The following is a 24885-nucleotide window of genomic DNA, read 5'->3' on the forward strand; positions in this document are numbered from 1 at the left end:
AGCAGATAGAACTGGAATGGACCCTACTGCTATGAGCACTGCAGTCTCCACATACTCTGCCTACCTGCCTAGCACTGATATCTATGCAGCTATTAGTCCTCAGAAGGACTGTTAGTTGAGATGGATATGTGTATAATATATGGTATACTCATACTAAGTACAAAGCAAAAAAATCTCTCCCTAACTCAGCAGCATCTCTCCCTACACTGCGTGATGCCAGAGCTGACTGTGATGAGCAGGGCTGCGCCAGGTCTGATATTGACCTGATGATGCTGTGCAGTCAGCCAATCACTGTAATGCTACAACAAACATGGCTGCGGCATTACAGTGTGTGAGAAATATATAGCACACCGCACACTTTAAATGTATATGATGCAAAAAGTGAAAATTTATTTAAGTAGCATGAACAACTATGTGTATTGAAAGCGACCAAGAGGCAATTATGACGTTTCGGCTCTACCAGATTATTACTTTATTATGCAAAAGACTAGAGGATAGAGATCCTTGGAGATTCGAATTATACACTTTAAGCGTATTCTTGCTGAGGATTATTTAGCCGTAATGAAGTGCCCTGACCTGGGGTCTGTAATTGCTTGTCTGTGAGCGGCGCTCCCGTGCCCTCCTGCTGGAATTGGGCCTGACATTCTAACCATCTCAATTTCTTATCAATTTTTTCTTTTACTACTGCTTCAAACAATTTGACAGATGATTCGCTACCCAACAACAGCCTGAACCTAAAAACTTAGGAACATAAAAACCATATTTGAAACTTTCAAAAATGAGCTTAGCTTTGTCTCGACTTGGGAACAGCTCGAGCCACAGGAGAAGCCTTTCCAGCTTCCAGGCATCAATGCTTTTGAAAAGAAATTCCTTGGTTCCCGACTCCCGTTGAGAAGATTGTGCATTTCTTTTAAAGCATTTTTACATGAGGTGCATGTCCCTGCAAAATGAGCACTCATGCCGAAATCTACAATCGCTCTGCCATTTGTACATTAAATACAAAGCAAAAACCTCTCTTGTTTAATATGGCAGGTATAGCTTGTCTTGTAAAATTATTCCTTTGTAGTAACATCAAATTAATCTATATCCCAACATCCTTCACACATCATTTTAAGGAAGGGTGGACTGATAACTTCTGCCTGAATAATTCATCATAATTACACCATGCCATATCGCCAAAATTGCGGTATGCCTCTAGTATAATATCCAAATGTTGAAATAGTCCTGAACAAAAATTAGGTCTCATTTCACCAAGCACTGCTGCATAAGTAGTGTAGCATCGGGTGGTTTCGTCAAACTCAATTTGACAGGTGGACCCTCCCCTATCAAAGTTTATCAAAGTGTGTAACCCCTCCCCTCCCTGTCTGGCAGCTGTCCCTCCGTCTCGCTGCCAGCTTTTGATATAGTTTGATATTGTTAATTTGATACAGTGATTATTATCACAGTATTTGTTTTTAATTAGATTTTTCATATTATATGTAGCTACTGTGCGATTATTCTGTAATCAGGGCAGTGTGTTTTATTACCAATGAGCACATAGAGTGCAAAATTGTGTTTTATAACACACAGTGCCAGTTATATAATTATATCCTATTAGGTTGTCATATTATAGCTTGCTTCTGTAATATGTATTTTAGAAGCTGTGTTTCTGTCTGCAGCCTGTTAATGCTAGCTATCAGTGTGAAACTGACAGACAAGCACAGCTGTGTCTCTATACAAGACATTCACCACTACTGTCAGAGTTTCTGGAGATCCACATTTACACAGACTAGCTATCTATTCCTTACTTAACTACAAACAGATGTACCGCTCAGAGCTGCACCAAATGGTTCTCTGTGTAGCTGAGATTAACACCAACAGTTGTTTGTGAGCTTGGTGTTTCTGCAAGAGCTGCACCAAATGGTTCTCTGTGTAGCTGAGATTAACACAAACAGTTGTTTGTGAGCGTGCCTCTGTAAGGTGTATTTTAGAATCAGTGTTTCTGCCGGCAATCCATAATGCTCAGCATATGGTCATCCGAGCAATACACAAGTGTATTGATACAGACTATTGATACAGACAGACCATGTCAATTCCCAACCGTGACCGGTGCAGGAAAAACAGATGTACAAACACAGAGCGGCTTAAAATATTTATTGGCACACATAAAAAAAACACATTCTAAGACAGGTTTAACTAATTGCTAGCAGCTGCTAGCTAACAGTGTGAAGCTGACAAGTACATTTTTGCTGAATTTGATAACTCCGGTCAGAACAGCGGATTAAACTTGAAAAGTTTGATGACACAAAATCTGATACGATTCTATCATTACTATGCAAGTCAGAAGTAAAACGTTGTAAAAGCTTTTTAAATGGTAACCCTCGCGCTAAATGGTGCAATACATATAATGCAATAATGGCCACATACGCGGCTATACAAATTCTGGATTTGTTCATTCTGATAACAATACGAGTCACAATTCTTGTTCAGGAATGTCACAAATTCGCGTGGAAAGATAATATTGTCCGCACGAAAGCCGTAGCTATCAAAAAATATGCCCGCCTTATCATCGCAGAGTACGATTAATACCCAGTGGCGTCCAGCTTGATGCGACAGGTCTGTATTCACGATATATGCCGTGGGTCTCTGAGACACTCTTTCTTCCGGTAGCAAATCACACGGAAACACACCGGCGAATATGCGCTCTGTATAATTATCGGCCCTCAATACCTCTGTAAGCTGCAGACTGTCCATCGTTACTTAATTAAAATTGTACAAGATCTCACGCCTATTATTAATTTCCAGAATGGTGTGGTTGACTGCAAAAACAATCATATTTATCGTGTGGGGTGTCCCTAGCGCAAAGCGGACTTCAGCGCGTAGGTTACCTGTTTTAATGAGCGAGAAATGTCCTCCAGGCTCTTGATCAGGCGATAAATCAAAAGCAAATAGAGTGAATCCAGCCATAAATTCTTCACGATCTATCGCCATGGCACAATCAGCCTTTTGCTTGCCAGATATATGGGCAAGCGCCATATACTCTCTGATGGTTAAATCATCATTAAAATTAGGATTATAAGGTCTCGCGGGTATCTGTTGGCCATCCAGATATAATGCAGCGTGGCTGACGTGGTAGTGGTGGAATTGCAGGGGGTTTTTCGAGTAAGAACCGCTGAACCCCTCATTTTCTACAAACCCCAATATAACAGTTTTTGGTATCTGGCCTAGGAAGAGGTTCTCGTGGTTCGTGATCCGTGGCCCTGCGGCGATGCTGTACACTTTCAGGCATGTTCGGTCAATAGCGTACTTGGCGGTTGCGGATAGGAGGGCCTGGCTGTGACCGATTCATACAGCCGGAGATACCTGCACTCTTTTCACATAGAGAGCCGCTTGTGAGATTTGCACCTTCAGTGGCTCGGCTTCTGCGGACATGAGGCAGAAAGCATCCTTATTTCTTGTTAACTTAACCTTAAGGTCAAGTCCATTCAATATTAACTTTGGTTGGTTAAATATATCCCCAAAAATGGGCCCCAAGAGGTCGACTGGCTTTGAGTGAGAAGTTGCATCGGCTCTTTTGATAAACCCTGCATTTGCGCCATACAAGCGCCAGTCATTATGATGGCCCGCAGTGTCTTTATAGAACAAACCGGCTGTAAATTGTGATGACAGCGTCTGCGAGCTGTAATTTAAAAGGGTCTCTATGTACGTTCTATAGCTGTAGAGATTGTCCGATTGTGAGATAAGTCGGTCTCCCAGAGTAATATCGACCTGGTTAAAAAGAGTGGCTAGAGGGTAGTTTATGAGCGCCACACGCGCACCATCGGCGATAGCCGTATTATCATGCTTCACGATGCGACAGCTTATGTACAGCAGCGTGTTGTTCAGATCATAATAATAATCGCCGCTCCCAGATATGTAAAATTCCAATGGCCCATTGTCTGACAGAGCAGCAACCGGTTGTACTTCTACAAATAGAGATTTCTCTATACTTGTTTGTGTCGGGGGTACGTCAAAAATATCCAGTTCAGATTTTGCGCACTCTACAGAAGCGTCATGCAGGAAAACCATGATAACTGATTAGAAGATGTCGTCCACAGAGCGTCTTACTCATTTCTGACGGGGGCGTCTCTTGGTTGTAGTTTTATTCATGAGCATCGGCGGTAAAGGCGGGCAAGCGCGCCTCTTTCTTTTTTGTGCTTTTTTAGCGACATAAATTATTCCAGATCCATCTTGCTGGGGTTGTGTATTTAGCCGTTTCATAAGGGCCGTTGAGGCGGTCGTGACAGCATCCTTTGCGATGTTCCGGACCGCTGTCTTAACGTGCGGTTTTACTAATTCAAGGCCTTTTCTGAAAAGCGGCACGGCGCGGCGAAATAAGCCTTTAAATATTCCGGCCAGGCCAGAGCCACACATGTACTCGCTCCCGCGGAACCCCTCTAGCCCGTGCCCTAACTGGGCAGTATAATAGCGGGCATAAACAGCGGGATCTCCATACACCCTTTGAGACACCATTTTATCGTGTCAATACTGTCGCGGTCTAAAATGTAATCGCACTATACACTTTCCGTATCTGAATTTAACCGGCGTACCCTGGTCTGACATGACTGTAATGTTTATGGAGTCAAAATATTGTTTGCACAGCGGTATGTAATCGGGATGCGAGTAGCGCACCGTGACAATATCATTATCATCGCCGCTAACTTCTACGGTTCGTAACAGTTGAACGTAACTATCCCCTACAAGCTGATGTTGAAATATATCAGTGTATACAAAAAGCGAATAAAAACCCGCCTTTGAATCGGGGTAAAAGCGGCGATTCCACGGCATTAAAGCAACGGGGGAGTCATCGACGGTCTGTAGGCCGAAAATAAATTTTAGCTTAGTACCCAGAGCAAACTGTATAGGGGCTGGGTCGGGCAGGATCACCTCTCGGCTTAGCTCATCATACCATATTCTGTAGGCAGGCGTGGATAAATTCAGCGCTTCTATTCAGGCATTGACCGCGCCAACCAGCTTATGAATGTTCGAGTAAAATATTGATTTTATGTGATAATGTTCTAACGGATCATTGTGTTTAGCCACGTAGAAGTTCCCTTCAAAAGCCTCAAACGTGTTCCACGTATGGGGGTACTGTATTTCTGTTAACGCCACTTCATAAACGTCTGAAAGATGAACGACCCTCTCTAACTTGGTATTGTAGCTCGATATGGTGTTTTCGGGGTAGATTTTGATTGAGGAATTGCTGGGTAATGTGACGAAAAACGAACCAGCTTCCATGGCTATATATCTGTCAACTCCGAAGCCGGGATCCAACTATTGAATTTTTCGGGGTACCCCAGCCATTTGACAAAGCAGTGACTCACACCCCCGACATGTTCTTTTCTCAAAATCTTTTCTACTCTGTAGACACGATTCTCATCCATAGGTATTTTTTGCAGCTCTTCCTTATAAAATGACCCCTCTACAGCGTCGCTGGCTAAATCACTAATTTTAGAAAGAGGTTTATGAAATTTATTGGAAACGCCGGTAATTAAAAAAATCTCTTCGCTGTACGTTTTCTCATAGGCCTTACAGAATGTTCCCTTATAGCGGGAAATTCTGACATGATCTCCAACTTTTAAAGACGGTTTAATCGGTTTATTAGTAATATTAGAACTGTAAATATTGCGCCAGATTTGCATCGCGTTTTGCAAACTCACTTCAGCAGGGCTACAGCGTATGGTTGAGTGGTACGTATGATTGTAGCTATGCACCAAATCCGGTAAAATATCAATATACCTAAAGGTGTTATGCTTCGTAAGATAGCGCCACATACGAGTTTTTAATGTGCGATTAAAGCGCTCTATCATAGCGGCCTTTACATCATTGTTGGTAAAAAAGTGGTGAATATTATGCATATTACATAGTTGCCTGAGTGATGAATTTATAAATTCTTTGCCGTGGTCCATCTGCAATTTCCTCGGTATGCGCTTATCATTTTGAAATATTAATTCAAACGATCTGGCTACACTTGCACCGGTCTTGTTTGATAAGGCCACGCACCATGCGTATCTCGATAGAGTATCAATCACCGTCAGGATGTATTTGACATTATCATTTTCCCTTGAATAGTCAATTAAACTTACGAGATCCGCTTGCCACTGCGCATCAATGTCCGAGACGTAAACAAACAGGTTTGTGTAGAGTGTAGGCATCTTGTTTATTCAACCAGTCAGTCACATCAGATTTCTTTATTCCGCGGTCTCTTGTCTCTCTAAATAATTTGTCAATTCCACAGAATGATCCGGGGGCCTTTGGTGTAAAATATTTTTTCTCTAATATTTCATGATACGAATTAGACGCCATGATTGAATAAAATGATTGTGTGTCGATAATCGACAACCGCCTGCTTCTTTCAGAAATTCAATTGTATAAAATTTCAAGTTTTAATCCGGCTATATCATGATTGAGTTAATACAAGCAATAATTGTCTGTATGGGTGTGTTCTGGGTGTTAACAGAAGGCGTGTGGCGGGGCATAACTGGGTGTGTTTCTGGGTGTTAACAGTTGGCTTGTTTTCTGACAGTCAGAATAAATACAGCTGCCTGTAGCAATGCACTACACCAAACATCCACCAGAAGCCAGACCAGACTAACCGCAGAGCTATTCTAAATGTAAGTATATACAGAGTGCCGCATTATTCTATTTTGTCTTATTATTCGCAAGTGGTTAATTATATTTAACTATGCATCTCTAAAACCGTAATTAAGGTTGTTATTTGGTTTAATAATTTAGTATTATATTGATGGTTAGCTGCATTATTTGTTGTAATAATTTAACCGTATATTTATTATGACATAATTTGTGTAATACAGTAGTTAATAGCTGTTAATACAGCATAACTAGCGTATTCATCGTTTGAGGTATTTAACCGTGTATAAAGACTTATTACATATGTTTTGCATGACAGACATATTTATACAATAGGCGCAAATTTAGTTGTGCTGTATAATATAGTTTTACGGTATAACCCGTATTTATGGTGTAAAATTAATATAGAGAGACTTATCCGTAATACCTATGTTTTGCTTAGTATAAACATATTTATGCAGTAGGCGCAAATTTAGTTGCGCTGTATAATATAGTTTTACTGTATAAACCATATTTGTGGTGTAAAATTGATATAGCAAGACTTATTCCGTATTACCTATGATTTGCTTAACATAGCCATATTTATACAGTATAGTAGAAAAAATGGAACAGCACACTCCACTACTTATCTTCGGGTGCAAAGCCCAGACAACCCGTCCTCGGTTGTTTCCAATTCATGCACTTCGCAAAAACAGGCAGCACTCCATAGTCTTTAGGTCAATATGCAGGTGTTTATTGTGCCCACATCTCCATGCAACGTTTCGGCTCAGTTAGAGCCGAAACGTTGCATGGAGATGTGGGCACAATAAACACCTGCATATTGACCTAAAGACTATGGAGTGCTGCCTGTTTTTGCGAAGTGCATATTTATACAGTAGGCGCAAATTTATTTGTTACGGTATATAAAATGTGTTTGTCTGTGGTGTAAAATTAATATAGATAGCACAAAAAATGTACACAGTTAATTTATTTTAGATGGAATCCCAACATTTTTTGGATTTTTCCGACCAAGTTGAGGATTCGCTATTAAGTATGTTTCAAGCTTTATATAAATGCATCTGTTAGTGTGCCATTCTAAGTAAGGGCTGTTTTGTATACTATTTTTATATTGTTTTATTCTTTCTTGTTTAAGATGAGCTTATCAGGACCATCCCCGATGATTTTTTAAACGCCTTCAGCGTGCCTGCTCTGGAGTGTGATACACCTGGAGCTGAGTATAGTAACACTAATGAAGCTGACGCAGCGGTGTGGGATTTGGCAAAAGACATCATAGGTGCATTGTGTGTCTGTGTGTGTGTGTGTGTATATATATATATGTCTTTTAAGTATTTAGACTTGTAAATATATATTAATTCTTTACAGATGTCGACCTGAATATCTTTTAAGTATTTAGACGTGTAAATATATATTAATTCTTTACAGATGTCGACCTGAATATCTTTTAAGTATTTAGACGTGTAAATATATATTAATTCTTTACAGATGTCGACCTGATTCCAGAGCCAATTACCTCGGAACACAATCAGATGTCCGCTGAAGACCGGTTGTACCAGACCCCCACACCGAGAAACAGCCCTGTTTCTAGAACCCCTAAAAAACCGCGAGGGCCTTTGAGCAAGAAAGAAAAAGGTAGCAATCGTATGAAAACATGTTTTTGCACAACCGCTCTGAGAAAATCCCCCTCGTCTCTACTAAGCCCTATATCTTTATTTATAGCTTGGAAAGTGAAGCCTAGGAGAATTGTATACGCAACAGAGAATATACCGCTGCTAATGGAGAACCTCATAGAAGCTCCAGAAGCCGCCACGGCAATCATCCACCCCACCGCTAGACCGTAAGTGTATATTTTGATATACATGCACAGTCTCTGTACAATCAATTATACACGCACTTCTCCAATGAGATCCTGGTCCCACACATATCTGACACATATCTGACACATATCTGACACATGTATAATCTTTCCAGCAGCTAAACGCAGAGATGCGCGGCGGTTTTGCACATATCTGACACATGTATAATCTTTCCTGCAGCTAAACGCAGAGACACGCGGCAGTCTCGCACATATCTGACACATGTATAATCTTTCCTGTAGCTAAACACAAAGTCATGAGAAAAACACCTCCAGCACCTTTAAAGCCGCTACAACTCTCCAAGAATGGAGCATCACCAGTGTGGTCTGCAATACAGTCGTCTATTGGATCTGTTAGAGCACCCCTGCTGGGCAGACGCGCACGCCGCTCTGCGAGTCAGACCTCGCTTTCAACACACAGGGGGCACGCCGACACACCGGACATGACCGCATCTGTGGTGTATTTAAAGTGCTAACAGCGTGCATACCAGCCACTGCACCACCAATAAGACGGACATCTTACTCCTGAAATCTACCGTGAGCTGGTAAAAACTGCGCTTTCACTATGTTTTATACCTTTTTTCCCCTCCTTTTTCAGTTTATCATATATTTAACCATATCCTCTCTGCTTTTCTCTAGTCCTTGGAAACTCTCTTTCTATTTTCCTTTCCTCCTAAACCACTCCTCTCACTCAAGGTCAGTATATCATTATGGCGTCTTGAACAGTGTTTTTTACATTTATGTGCCCACTTCCAGCCCAGGATTAGGTCTCAGTGCAGTGACGTCCTTTTGAATAGTCCTTACATGTAACCTGGCTTCAGGGCATCTCTATCTTGTTCTTTGTATGCCACGATTTATTGCTCGAAGGCATAGACGTGTCCGTATTCAGTACATTGCAAACTGTGGGTATACATGTATATTTTCATGGATGTGTATATATATATATAATTTTTTTACGTATATTTTGTAGCTTTATTTAGGAAATTTGATTTTTATTTTTGTCTTTATTAATTACATGTTCTTTCACACACACATGTATATATGTACAGCACAGTAATATGTTGTATTTATTATTGCAGTGAGGTTTGAAAAAGACCGTGCCAGGTCGAAACGTTACCTTACCTTATGGTCCGCAACCACTTGTTGGTTCTGTAAAATCACTTGGTGGTGCCTGTACACTTGAATAAAAACAAAGAAAATTCTCCACATTTCCAAGACTTGAGTGCGGCTACTTTTTGTGTATTTGATGTTGGATGTCTAGCCAGCACCTTCTTCATTGAACTCTACAGTGTGCCCATTATATTCTCTTCTGGATACGATATCTTTGTGTTGATGGTTGCACCTGTTTCCTGATGTCTACCAACACTTTTGCCTTCGATGAAGTAACAGCATCTAATATTCTATCCAAAGTCACGAGTTCTAGCGAATTTTTATGGACACCCGCACAAGATATTAGAAGCAAGGACTATGAAAAAGAACGCCGAAGATTGATGTCGTATGATCTACACTCCATCACCTTGGCGGAGTACTACAAGTTGAGCCGCATCCCGAGGGGCCTCCGGTGTAATTTACGTCCTACATTATTCACTGATAAGCCCGACTACTGTGAAAGGTACAAACAGATTCTAAATAAGTGCTCATTGGATCTTATCCTTCTCACTATTGAAACCCCACAGACGGCTATACTTGAGACAGAAACCAAGGTCAAATCAATAGAAGAACAACTCTGCTCTACCATCTCTAACACGGATTGGCAGAACTTGAAAACTAAGACAGATAAAATTATAGAGGACAATCGAAAACTACTTCCGGAAAAGAAGAAGAACAAATTCTACAGGGACTCAGAAGACTACAGATTGGAACGAGTCTACAAATGGAACGAGTCCACGAATTTTGGTCAAGGTCGAGGATATCATTCCTCAAGACGACCCGGCTCATTCAGCTCTGACAGCAGTGGGTCTTCACACCAGAATTGTTTTTTAGGGAACAGACCATCTGGAAGAGGCAATCCGAGACAACGTGGAGGAGATCGGTTAGGAGGTCCAAACATAAATCCAACCGACCGCATGATGACGAGATCGCAGGTAGGAACACAAAATCTGTGATAAACATATCCTCCTATACCCTAAATCCTGTTGAACTGGCAGTCTTACAAAAGGGTCTCTCTTTTTGCCCAACCCCCCCCATGGGATAGTTTTAAGCTTGAGCAAGATCTACAATACTTTTACCGCAGCATCAGGTTGAAAACACATTTTGGTTTACAAAATAACCCCTTTAACAATAGACCTCCCTCTGCTGACAATAGTCACAGCCCAGATCTATCGATCTCCTCCCTGGGTCTCTATAACAAGAGCTCGTTTCACCCACCCTGCACATACCATGCAGCAGAGGCAGTGATTGATCTAATTCAAAGGGACACTCAGGATTTACTCTCAAAACAACAAAAAGGAGGCTTCCCTACTAAATATAATACTACACCCATAGAGAAACAGGCTATAGAATCCTTACGTACCAACAAGGCTATAGTTATAAAACCGGCAGACAAGGGTGGGGCCATAGTAATCATGAATCGTCATGATTATATTAAAGAAATAAACAACCAACTAGCCGATACATCTACCTATCAGAAGCTATCACATGACCCCACCCCCAGGATTAAGTCCAAAATTAATGGAATTCTTGATAAATATCTCTCCAATAATTGTATAGATCAGAAAACAGCCACTTTTTTAACAAATTCATGTCCAACGATACCGGTTTTTTATGTACTTCCAAAAGTCCATAAATCCTTGTCAAATCCCCCGGGCCGCCCCATCGTGGCATCAACGAATTCTATCCTCTCTCCCTTGTCCATTTTTTTGGAAAAATGCCTTACTCCATTTGTCAAAAAGACCAAATCATTTGTCCTCGACACGGGTCATTTTATCGGTATAACCAAACGGATCTCCAACCTATCACCACAGTGCCTCTTGGCAACTCTGGATGTCAAAAGCCTTTATACGGCAATTAAACATGATTTAGGCCTGGAGGCAGTAGGCAGCCTCCTACAGACCTCTGACTTAGGTCCACAAGCCCAACAACTTATACTAGATCTCTCCACTGTCCTCAGAGAGAATTTTTTCCTATTCGGTGACCAGTTCTTCCTACAAACCTGCGGTACCGCCATGGGGTCCAACATGGCACCAGCATATGCCAACATTTACATGGACACCTTTGAGAACGAATATATATACAACAACGCCCTCTTTAAGTCACACTCGAAATGTTGGCTCCGGTACATAGATGACGTTTTTTGTCTATGGGACGGACCAACAGACACCTTTTCTCTCTTCGTATCACAGATCAACGGGATCAGACCCGAATTACAGTTTACACCTAACTGGGACACCAATAAGATTCCATTCCTGGACACCTTGGTTACAAAGAACAACCAAGGTGGCTTGGATACCGATATCTATACAAAGCCTACCGATTCCAACAACCTGCTCTTGTTTTCAAGTTGCCATCCTAAGTCTACACGTGAGAGCCTTCCATACTCCCAATTCCGTAGGGTGACCAACATTGTGTCAAACACTAACCTGACGGAGTCCAGACTGGACGACATGGTACAAAAATTTAGAGACAGGAATTATCCTGACAGGATCCTTCAAAAAGGAAAAGCAAGGGCCCTTGAGTACCTCCCCTCTAGACCACGATCCCCTAAACAGGAATGGATCCCGTTCATACACACGCACCATCCCACTATGCCTCTGATCCATAAGACCATTAATAAGCACTGGCCCCTGCTCAAGGAGGCCTACCCACAGGTAGCTGCCTTTCAAGCTCCAGCACTAATGTGCAAGCGTAGTCCAAGGAACTTTAGGGACAACCTGGTCAAGGCCGATATTGAAAGCTTCATCAAACAACCAAAACAACAATTCCTTGGAACTCAAAGGACAGGTACATTTCCCTGTCTAGGTTGTGCCTGTTGCGCCAACGTAATTAAATCAAGCGAGTTTACACATCCACACACGGGGAAGAAGTTTAACATTAAGGGATTTTACACCTGTGAAACTAACTTTGTTGTGTACTTGATCAAGTGTCCCTGTGGTCTTATGTACGTGGGAGAAACCATACAACATGTGCGTGACAGAATCTCCAGTCACAAGTCTACCATTAGACTCAAGAAAACCTGGCTTCCACTCCCCCATCATTTTGTCTCAGCCAACCATTCCGTATCTCAACTCCGTTACCAGGTAATAGAAAGAGTGGAACGTCCAAGACGGGGCGGTGATCATATAAAACTTCTCAAGGAACGAGAATCATTCTGGATCTACACATTACAGACTTTGGCCCCCAAAGGCCTAAATAGGGAACTGGACTTCACCTTTTAGAATAATATGGGCCGAATGTATATTAATCATCTTGTGTTTTATTCTTTTTGTCACTGTAAAAAGACCGCCTCTATAATCGTTTTTTGCTTCTTCCCCCTTCTTTTCTAGACTTCTTAGGAAGGAAATACAGGGAATCCTTACGTTTTTCCACCACAATCTACCACTCTTGGTAAGTCTACCATGATCATGTTTTATTTTTTATTTTTTATTTTAATTTTATTTTTATATTTATTTTTATTTATTATTTTTTATTATTTATCATTTTTTATTTTTATTTTTTATTTTTTATTTTTCATTTATTATTTATTTTTTATTTTTTATTTTTTATTTTGTTTTTTCTTTCCTTTTTTTCTTTTTTCTTTTTTATATTTTTATTTTTTATTTTTTATTTTTCAATTCCCGCCCCCCTTCCCCCCCCTTTTTGTTTCTTACTCTTTGTTTTGTTTTATTTTTATTTTTTATTTATTATTTTTTATTTTTTATTTTTCATTTTATTCTTTATTTTTATATTCTATATTTATTTTATTTTCTTTGCCCATTTTTTTCATTTTTTCATTTTATTCATTTCATTCATTTCTTTCACAATTTTTCATTTTTCTTCATTTTTTACATTTTTTATTTTATTTTCTTTCATTTTTTCATTTCGATTTTGGACTTCTGCAGAGTATGCATCCCCAATTTGTTCTAAATATTTTTTTCTCTCTACAATACCATGATTATGGTCCCCATATGTGGAACTTATGTATCTATATCCTACGCCCTGCTATATTTTCACACTTATATCGCCCATAGAACCCTTCCCCTTTCTCCTTCCCATCTAACCCGCATTCTGTCTGATAGGACGACACCCCAGCCTTCCTATTGTCTCTGCCTTTAGCCCTCAGGAGACAGGAGAAGTCCTTCATACACATAAGTTCACCCTATACCTAGCGCAGGGTTTCTCAGCCCCCTGATCGCCGCTACCTTTTGCCTCCACTCCCCCTGCACGAGCGCTGCTTGGTCCGGTCTCCTTAAACACACCACGCATGCTCCAGGCCCTCTTGCACTAATTGCGCGGCCATAATATCTATCCCCGAACCCAGCAACTACTGCGCATGCGCTGGGCTGACGCGCACGCCGCTCTGCGAGTCAGACCTCGCTTTCAACACACAGGGGGCACGCCGACACACCGGACATGACCGCATCTGTGGTGTATTTAAAGCGCTAACAGGGTGCATACCAGCCACTGCACCACCAATAAGACGGACATCTTACTCCTGAAATCTACCGTGAGCTGGTAAAAACTGCGCTTTCACTATGTTTTATACCTTTTTTCCTCTCCTTTTTCAGTTTATCATATATTTAACCATATCTTCTCTGCTTTTCTCTAGTCCTTGGAAACTCTCTTTCTATTTTCCTTTCCTCCTAAACCACTCCTCTCACTCAAGGTCAGTATATCATTATGGCGTCTTGAACAGTGTTTTTTACATTTATGTGCCCACTTCCAGCCCAGGATTAGGTCTCAGTGCAGTGACGTCCTTTTGAATAGTCCTTACATGTAACCTGGCTTCAGGGCATCTCTATCTTGTTCTTTGTATGCCACGATTTATTGCCCGAAGGCATAGACGTGTCCGTATTCAGTACATTGCAAACTGTGGGTATACATGTATATTTTCATGGATGTGTATATATATATATACTAGCTATTGAACCCGTTCTACGCCCGGGTGGCGAGCATTTATATTGGAATATGGTCTCCATCCTGGTATGTGCTGCTCCTATCCTGTCATATGCTGCTCCATCCTGCGCCCCCATCCTGTCATGTGCTGCTCCACCGTGTCATGTGCTGCTCCATCCTGCATCCCCATCCTGTCATGTGCTGCTCCACCGTGTCATGTGCTGCTCCATCCTGCGCCCCCATCCTGTCATGTGCTGCTCCACCGTGTCATGTGCTGCTCCATCCTCATCCCCATCCTGTCATGTGCTCCCATCCTGCGCCCCCATCCTATCACGTGCTGCTCCATCCTGCACCCCCATCAGTGCGGGCGGCTGTGCTGAGTGCGGGCGGCTGTATGTGGCTGTGCTGAGTGCGGGCGGCTGTATGTGACGTGGCTGTGCTGGGTGTGGGCGGCTGTGCTGGGTGCGGCAGCTGTGGACGGCTGTGCTGGGTGCGGTGGCTGTGCTGGGTGCGGTGGCTGTGCTGGGTGCAGCGGCTGTGCGTGGCTGTAGGCGGCTGTGCGAGGCTGTGCTGGGTGCGGCGGCTGTGCGTGGCTGTGGGCGGCTGTGCTGGGTGCGGCGGCTGTGCTGGGTGCGGTGGCTGTGCTGGGTGCGGCGGCTGTCCGTGGCTGTAGGCGGCTGTGCGTGGCTGTGCTGGGTGCGGAGGCTGTGCATGGCTGTGGCGGCTGTGCGTGGCTGTGCTGGGTGCGGCGGCTGTGCTGGGTGCGGCGGATGTGCTGGGTGCGGCGGCTGTGCTGGGTGCGGCGGCTGTGGGTGGCTGTGCTGGGTGCAGCGGTTGTGCATGGCTGTGGGCGGCTGTGCTGGGTGCGGCGGCTGTGGGCGGCTGTGCTGGGTGCGGCGGCTGTGCGTGGCTGTGGGCGGCTGTGCTGGGTGCGGCGGCTGTGCTGGGTGCGGCGGCTGTCCGTGGCTGTGGGCGGCTGTGCGTGGCTGTGGGAGGCTGTGCGTGGCTGTAGGCGGCTGTGCGTGGCTGTGGCGGCTGTGCATGGCTGTGCTGGGTGCGGCGGATGTGCTGGGTGCGGCGGCTGTGCTGGGTGCGGCGGCTGTGCTGGGTGCGGCGGCTGTGCGTGGCTGTGGGCTGTGCGTGGCTGTGGGCGGCTGTGCTGGGTGCGGCGGCTGTGGTCGGCTGTGCTGGGTGCGGCGGCTGTGCGTTGCTATGGGTGGCTGTACGTGGCTGTGGGCGGCTGTGCTGGGTGCGGCGGCTGTGCGTGGCTGTGGTCGGCTGTGCGTGGCTGTGGGCGGCTGTGCGTGGCTGTGGGCGGCTGTGCTGGGTGCGGCGGCTGTGGTCGGCTGTGCTGGGTGCGGCGGCTGTGCGTGGCTGTGGGCGGCTGTGCTGGGTGCGGCGGCTGTGCGTGGCTGTGGGCGGCTGTGCATGGCTGTGGGCGGCTGTGCTGGGTGCGGCGGCTGTGCTGGGTGCGGCGGCTGTCCGTGGCTGTGGGCGGCTGTGCGTGGCTGTGGGCGGCTGTGCTGGGTGCGGCGGCTGTGCTGGGTGCGGCGGCTGTGCGTGGCTGTGGGCGGCTGTGCTGGGTGCGGCGGCTGTGCTGGGTGCGGCGGCTGTCCGTGGCTGTGGGCGGCTGTGCGTGGCTGTGGGAGGCTGTACGTGGCTGTGGCGGCTGTGCATGGCTGTGCTGGGTGCGGCGGATGTGCTGGGTGCGGCGGCTGTGCTGGGTGCGGCGGCTGTGCGTGGCTGTGGGCTGTGCGTGGCTGTGGGCGGCTGTGCTGGGTGCGGCGGCTGTGGTCGGCTGTGCTGGGTGCGGCGGCTGTGCGTGGCTATGGGTGGCTGTACGTGGCTGTGGGCGGCTGTGCTGGGTGCGGCGGCTGTGCGTGGCTGTGGTCGGCTGTGCGTGGCTGTGGGCGGCTGTGCGTGGCTGTGGGCGGCTGTGCTGGGTGCGGCGGCTGTGGTCGGCTGTGCTGGGTGCGGCGGCTGTGCGTGGCTGTGGGCGGCTGTGCTGGGTGCGGCGGCTGTGCGTGGCTGTGGTCAGCTGTGCTGGGTGCGGCGGCTGTGCGTGGCTGTGGTCGGCTGTGCTGGGTGCGGCGGCTGTGCGTAGCTATGGGTGGCTGTGCGTGGCTGTGGGCAGCTGTGCTGGGTGCGGCGGCTGTGCGTGGCTGTGGGCGCCTGTGCGTGGCTGTGGGCGGCTATGGTCGGCTGTGCTGGGTGCGGCGGCTGTGCGTTGCTGTGGGCGGCTGTGCGTGGCTGTGCTGGGCGCGGCGGCTGTGCTGGGTGCGGCCATTTTCTTGGTCCTGCTCCCGGAGTCAGCGCCTGCGCAGTCCGCGCTTTCCGGCGCCATTTTCTTGAAGACACTGCAATGTGTCTTCAAGAAAATGGTGCCGGAAAGCGCGGACTGCGCAGGCGCCGATTCCGGGAGCAGGGGGACAGTCACGGCCCGGAAGCGCGTCGGTGGAACGGGTCAGGTAAGTATACTCACCCTCCGCCTCCTGGCTCGTCCCTGCTTGTCCGGTGGAGATCGCGGTGTGCGTTCAGCGCTTACGCATACCGCGATCTCCTGGGAGCGTCGCTCTGTGCGGTCCAGACTGCGCCGGCGCTTGCGCTTGCGCAGTCTATAGAGGCTTCGGACAGAGTGACGCTCCCAGCGTTATATTATAGATATATATATATATATATATATATATATATATATATATAATTTTTTTACGTATATTTTGTAGCTTTATTTAGGAAATTTGATTTTTATTTTTGTCTTTATTAATTACATGTTCTTTCACACACACATGTATATGTGTACAGCACAGTAATATGTTGTATTTATTATTGCAGTGAGGTTTGAAAAAGACCGTGCCAGGTCGAAACGTTACCTTACCTTACCTTATGGTCCGCAACCACTTGTTGGTTCTGTAAAATCACTTGGTGGTGCCTGTACACTTGAATAAAAACAAAGAAAATTCTCCACATTTCCAAGACTTGAGTGCGGCTACTTTTTGTGTATTTGACGTTGGATGTCTAGCCAGCACCTTCTTCATTGAACTCTACAGTGTGCCCATTATATTCTCTTCTTTTCACAAGAGTCAGAACAGCATTCACATAGCGAAGATAACTCTGCAGATGCCCTGCATGCATCTACACAAAATTCACAAGCCTCAGACGCTGTCGCTGTCGCTGATGGTAATGTGCGGAGCCCCGATCATACAGTATTTTTGCAACGCATCCATCATCATCAAAGGGCCCTCCGCAATTTCAACGGCCATATACATACAGATAATTTTAGATTTGTAAATTTGGAGCGTGTACGATCATTTGAAGAGGGCGTGAATATTGTTCATGACGGTATTCAGGCATTACTGGATAGAATCATCAGGGACATTGAACCTGGCGAATTTGTTCAGTTAAGGTTTGAAGGTAGCGATACTTTAGACCCTATTTTCACTACAAAACAAACCAGGGAAGATTTTAATTCTGAATCTTTTTTAAATGCTGTTGCCCGCACACTTCAAAGTAACGCTGAATGCATATCATCCAATTCACTAAAGCTAGTCGTCACCATCATTAAAAACCGACGCGGTGGTATAAAACAAAAAAGGCGCTTGAAATCTATAGCGAGCAGTCAGATCATTAAACAAAAGAGGCAATGGCTGTATGATTTTAACAATTACACGACAAATATGTGTTTGGCTGCTAGTGTGTGCGCCCTGATGGACGACACGGATCTCGCTGATGCTGTTTTACTGAGCCGCTCTAAAAACATACACACAGCACTGGGCATCCCTGATGATAAATTAGTGAGTTTTAGCGACATCCCGGCATTTGAAAAATATTTGGGGATCACCATTAAAGTACTGTACTATAGTCAGGGTGATTGGCGTTACTTTCAGAGCGACAATACAGCTAATAGTAAAACCGTATTCATATTGTTCCATGATAATCACTACTACGATATCAAAAATATGAAGGGTTTTATCGGTGCTGATTACTTTTGTGAGCTATGCAATTCAGTGTTTCATCACAAGAACAAGCATTCCTGTCAGTATTTTTGTAAAGCCTGTCAGAGAGAGGATTGTGTAGAAAGCAGTGCCGACCAACATCCCAGGTGCCCTGTTTGCAGAGTTTATTGCCGCTCGAGCGAGTGCTTAGATTATCACACACAATTGGCTGCAGGTGACCCAGCATTCTGCAGGCTTAAAACATTTTGTGATAAATGCAACCGTTTTGTTTTCAGAAATAGCGAGACTGAGCATAGATGTAATGGTTTGCGCTGTCCTGTATGTCGCATCCGTATAAATAAATTTGATGCCCATCTTTGTTACATGCGGAAGTATGTAGCACAGGATAAGTCAGACTGCTATATCTTTTATGATTTTGAATGTATGCAGGAGACAGGCACGCACATCCCGAATTACATTTATGCTACTACGCTGTATGGTCACCCCTCCTAGGAGTTTGAGGGTAATACCTGTACACATGACTTTGTACAGTTCTTTACAAGCGGTAAATTTTCAGATCATACATTTATTGCCCACGATGGTGGAAGATACGACGCATACTTTAATGTTAAGGAATTGATTTCTGAAAAACTACAAGTACAGTTGATAACCCAAGGTGGCCGTCTCTTGTGTGTGACGCTACCCGATTTGTCTATAATGTTCATAGACTCTCTAAATTTTATCCCCATGAAACTCAGTAAATTACCACAGGCCATGGGCTTTTCAGGAGGCAAAGGCCATTTTCCACACTTTTTTAATACCAGAGAAAACCAAAATTATGTAGGCCCCATACCAGATGTAAAATATTATGGGGTAGAATACATGTCACCTGGTGAGAAGTCAGAGTTCCTGGAGTGGTATGCGACACAGGTAAATACAACTTTTGACTTCAAGGCTGAGCTAAAATCTTATTGCAAACAAGATGTTGAAATTCTGAGACACGCATGCGAGATCTATAGAGAGCGTATTATGCAAATGACACAGAAAAATGTCAAAAAATACTGTAAGCGTCAAAAGCAAACGATTGTAGTGAGCAGATGTGTGGATCCTCTTCAGATCATCACCCTGGCCTCGGTGTGTATGGCAATGTACAGGTTTAAATTTCTTCCAAAAAAGACCATCGCCATTTTACCTGGTGATAATTATCACAAGGTAAAAAAGCGCTACTCGACACCCGCTATTCAATGGCTCATGTATGTAGCCCACTCCGAGAACATCGACATACAGCACGCTTTGAGAGGCGGCGAAAAACAAGTCGGGAAATATTTTCTAGATGGTTATGCCTATGTTAGCAGCCAACACATAGCCTTTGAATTTCAGGGGTGTTTTTACCACGGATGTCCCGTGTGCTATAATGAAAATGACACGAATAAGGTCACAAACACGTCCTACGGCCAGTTATATTATACCTTTTTAGCTAAAAAGCGTTACTTACAGTGCTGCGGGTACACAATAAGGGTGATGTGGGAGCATGAGTGGAATGAAATGGTTGAAAATGATTCCAACCTTCAAGCATTTCTCCACCAGATGGAGTTTCCCATTCCTTTCGACCCCCGTGATGCACTTTATGGCGGCCGAACTAACGCCATTAAGCTCTACCACCATCTGGAAAAAGGGGAGACTTTACATTACTACGATTTCACCAGTCTGTACCCCTTTGTAAACAAAACTAAAACATACCCTGTAGGCCATCCAGACATCATCTATGACAATTTTGGATTCATTAAAAAATACTTTGGCATTGCTAAAGTCAAGGTCTTCCCGCCGAGAGATTTATTTTTCCCAGTTCTACCGGTAAAACTCAACAAAAAATTAATGTTTCCCCTTTGCTACACATGCACTGTAAACTCCAAGGCAGATATTTGTGGCCATAGTGATGAAGAACGTGCACCTGGTGCACTATGGAGCTCGAGATGGCGATAGAAAAAGGGTATCGGATCGTGCACATCTATGAAATATGGCATTTTCCTAAAACCACTGATGATCTGTTTGCTCCCTACATTAAATTACATCTTAGGGATAAGCAGGAAGCCTCTGGTTACCCTAGCTGGTGCACTGATGAGGACAAGAAAAGGCAGTACATTGACTCCTTTCTTGAAAAAGAAGGTGTCCAATTACGGCCTGAAAATATAGCTGTCAATCCTGCTAAGAGACAGATCTCTAAGCTTTTCTTAAATTCTTTATGGGGAAAGTTTGCTCAGAGATCTAATCTATCATGTACCAGCATTGTTAGGGATCCAGATGAGCTTTTTAAGTATTTGTTCCTGCCTTACTATGACATTTCGATGTTACATTTCCTTGATGATGACACCGCAACCGTTAACTGGAAATATGCAAAAGGCCACCACACACTCAACAAAAACACAAACATTTTTATAGCGTGTTTTACAACAGCGTATGCTCGGTTAGAGCTCTATTCACTGCAGGACCGGCTGCAGGAGAGGTGCCTTTATCACGACACAGATTCAGTTATTTTTGTACAGCGAGATGGTGAGTGGCAGCCGCCTTTAGGCGATTACCTGGGGGAACTGACCAGTGAAATACCCGATGGTACACACATCACAGAATTTGTATCCGCGGGGTCCAAAACTTACGGATACAAACTCAACACCGGTAAAACTGTCTTAAAAGTTAAGGGGATAACACTAAATGTCGGTAACTCTCAATCTATTAATTTCAACAGTCTAAAAGATCTAGTTCTGGACTACCCGCGCAATTCTGACACAGATACACAGAAACGTTTTGTCGTACAACAGCCATCCATTGTGAGAAATAATAAGTGCTGGGAGATTGAAACGAGGCCATTACGCAAAACACAAAAGTGCGTTTACACAAAGCGGCGACTAATTGACGATTTTACCACCCTGCCTTTTGGCTATTAGTCGCGTATTGTGGTGATGGATACACGCCTGCAACACCCATTCTCATGCATGCTAGCAGGGCCTTCTAATTCTGGAAAGAGCTATTTTGTAAAATAACTGCTATATAATATTGAAACTAATTTTTCTCAGAAACCTGATAATATTGTTTGGTTTTATTCGTGTTGGCAGAAACTATATGATGAAGTCTCTCTTACTTTTCCCAACGCCAGATTTGTGGAGGGTCTGCCGAATACATTCGTAGACGACGAATTATTCCCGCCGGAGAAGGTGAATTTGGCTATTGTTGATGATCTCATGGAGAGTGCTAGTGCAAATTGTGAGATAGAAAAAGCCTTTACCAAGTATGTACACCACAGAAATCTCAGCATTTTCTACCTGGTACAAAACATATTTTGTCAGGGTAAGAAAAGCCGCACGATAAATTTAAACACAAAATACATGGTGCTTTTTAATAACCCCCAAGATAAATTACAAATTTTAACTCTAGCTCCCCAGATGTATCCCGGAAAAACACGTTTTTTCCTAGAAGCTTTTGAGGATGCCATGCGGGAGCCTTATGGGTATTTGCTTGTAGATTTGAGAGCTAATACCCCTGAGGATCTTCGCTTAAGGACCGGATTGTTTCCACCAGCGTTGCCTGCTGTCTATGTTCAAAAGAAAAACACTTCTAAAAAGTGAATTTTACCTGGTATCAGACATTCTACGCTGTGTGCGTTGTGATGTAAAGATGTCTGAGAGACTCTGGCGTAACTGGGCTCTCTTAAAAACTCTGGTGAAAGCAACCCCCGCTGTCAGAAAGTCTATTTTGTGCAATGCAAGCAATGATTTAATTACAGCCATAGGCGAAATTGCTTTAAACATCTTAAAAGGCCGGATTCCGCTGAAAGAGCATCAAAAAGGCATATTAAAGAAGTGGCGTAAAGCTATAAGAACACTGAGCGACAGATCTCAGCCCATAAAGAAAAAGAAGTGGCTACTAAAGCAGGCCGGCGGGTTTATCGGCCCTCTTTTAGCTTTTGCAATTCCAATAATAACAAGCCTGCTCGCAGGAAAATAATGGAACATACAGAGAAAATGTATCTAGTGCCCAAACAGGAGCTAGACAAACTAAGGCCCAGTACTACAGATAACATACGCGACAGTGTTATTCGGCGGCTTGATGGTGAAATTAGCGCCATTTTACAACGTCGTGACATTCCCTATGATGTGAAAATTAAAATGTATAGCAGCGTGCTACAGCGCTACTTGGTACATACGCGGCACAGCTCAATGAAGTAACGGCTTTAAATCTCGTTAGCACTCCTGATCCTGATCAGCAACAATTGGCAAATACCGACTCTGATAAAAATCAAGAGGTCGCTGAAATTGTCAGCCATATAAACCAAAGATATAAAAAGAATGCTGAATTTTTACTAAACAGGTTACTGCAGAATAAAAATGTTACAGCCTGGAATAATAAAGCTGAATTTATTTTCAAAGTATCCGTAATACCAGGGTCTAACTTACTGGATTTGGTACATAGTACAACGCAGAGTCATGCTCTGAGCGGCCGAAATTTATCCCGGGTTGGGATTCATTTATGCAGGCTATGGCCGAGCTAAATATACCGTCTACAGTTGTGGGTAATCCCACTACTAGGAAGCTTTTAGATGAATTAAAAATTTCCAGCAGTGAGACACACGCTGTATCTACACCACAGAAGCTAGCCCCAACCCCACGTACAATTCAATCTTTACATTCCCCGTCATTAGGTACCACACGCGGAACTCTGCTACCTAAAAAAAGGTCTCTACCGATACTACAAACCATGTGACTCACGATGTAAAGAATGTACTGGATAAATGCTGTACTTGGCTTGTAACACTATATTATTTATTTTGTAAGAAGTGTAATGATGTATGTTTATTGTACTTGTGATGCTATTTACTTATTTATTTTGTAAGAAGTGTGTTGGTGTATGTTCATTGTACTATTTAATGTTTTTGCTTTTATACTCTGTAAGAATTTTTATAGTATTGAAATGTCTTTGAGATGTATTTATTTTACAACAATAAAATCTTTTAAACTTTTACAATATCGTGTCTTTGCTTTTTTTTTTTATAAACGTATAAAACACACCGCTTCATACTTGCGGGTGTTGTAATATGGCCATATACATAATGTGCCCATATAATGACCCGGTTGTTATAAACCACGTGTAAAAATGAGAATCCAGTAACAAATAAATACACGACTAGGATATAAAATTATATAAACGGCATGGTGTGTTATAAAACTTGATCATTGGGAATAAAATACAATGAGACTGGTGTTATAAAGTGTAAAAATGAGAATCCTAGGATATAAAATTATATAATGTGCTACGGTGTGTTATAAAACACAATTTTGCACTGTATGTGCTCATTGATAATAAAACACACTGCCCTGATTACAGAATAATCTCACAGCAGCTACATATATTATGAAAATCTAATAGGATATAATTATATAACTGGCACTATGTGTTATAAAACACAATTTTACACTCTGTGTGCTCATTGGTAATAAAACACACTGCCCTGATTACAGAATAATCGCACAGCAGCTACATATAATATGAAAAATCTAATTAAAAACAAATACTGTGATAATAATCACTGTATCAAATTAACAATATCAAACTATATCAAAAGCTGGCAGCCAGACGGAGGGACAGCTGCCAGACAGGGAGGGGAGGGGTTACACACTTTGATACACTTTGATAGGGGCGGGTCCACCTGTCAAATTGAGTTTGACGAAACCACCTGATGCTACACTACTTGCATATATAGAAAAGGCTTGGACCCAATTATTAAAGGATTTGCTCATTATTTTTTTCTTATCATGACCTTCCGTTTTTTCTTCCCTTTTTCTACCCTTGGATAACTTTAAAATCCTATTCTAAAGTGTCTAAAACGATTTTCTTTAGGGCATGCTTTAAATAATCTAGCTGATAATAAGCAGGAGGGACAGACAATGGGACGTTAAATATCTCACCCCTCCTTTCTGTTCCATGACACTGATCAGATCCTGGAATGCTGAGGTCATCATCAGTGCTTGCAACCTCCTGCCAAGGCAAGCACTGCCGCCGCCAATTTTTCTTAGCTCTGGCCTGTGATTCATCCTCTGAAGAATCTTTCACCTCATAGCACCATGCTCCTGCGGACAATGAGGCTCTTCTGCTCCTCCCTCGGACTGAGGAGATCTGCCCCAGTGTAAGGGGGTCGACGAGGCAGCAGGTACCTGTGTGCTGGGTCTGGAACTGAAGGGGCTGCATCCTCTGTTTCCGGGGGAAGGCTTAAGAGAGCCGGACCTTCCCCGGTTGCCGGAAGGGAAGTCTGAGGGAGCCGGACCAACCCTTGAACCCAGGAGGGTGGGCTGAGCCAGAAAATGGAGACATAAAAAGAAAAAGCGCACAAAGCAAGTCAATCAGACGCCGGCTCAGAGCGATGAGGAGGGCAGCGTAGGGAGCAGCGCACAGAAAGGTGAGTGGCGCACTCTG

At 43.9% G+C, this 24885-nt stretch overlaps 1 protein-coding gene across 1 annotated transcript in view; it reads right to left on the minus strand.

The window, feature by feature from the left end:
* LOC143788084 (cytochrome P450 2D15-like) overlaps positions 1–24885 on the minus strand; it is a 464437-nt gene that overhangs the window by 332009 nt on the left and 107543 nt on the right. The window lies entirely within an intron of this gene.

Source organism: Ranitomeya variabilis, chromosome 8 (assembly GCF_051348905.1).
Source record: "Ranitomeya variabilis isolate aRanVar5 chromosome 8, aRanVar5.hap1, whole genome shotgun sequence".
Lineage (NCBI taxonomy): Eukaryota > Metazoa > Chordata > Amphibia > Anura > Dendrobatidae > Ranitomeya > Ranitomeya variabilis.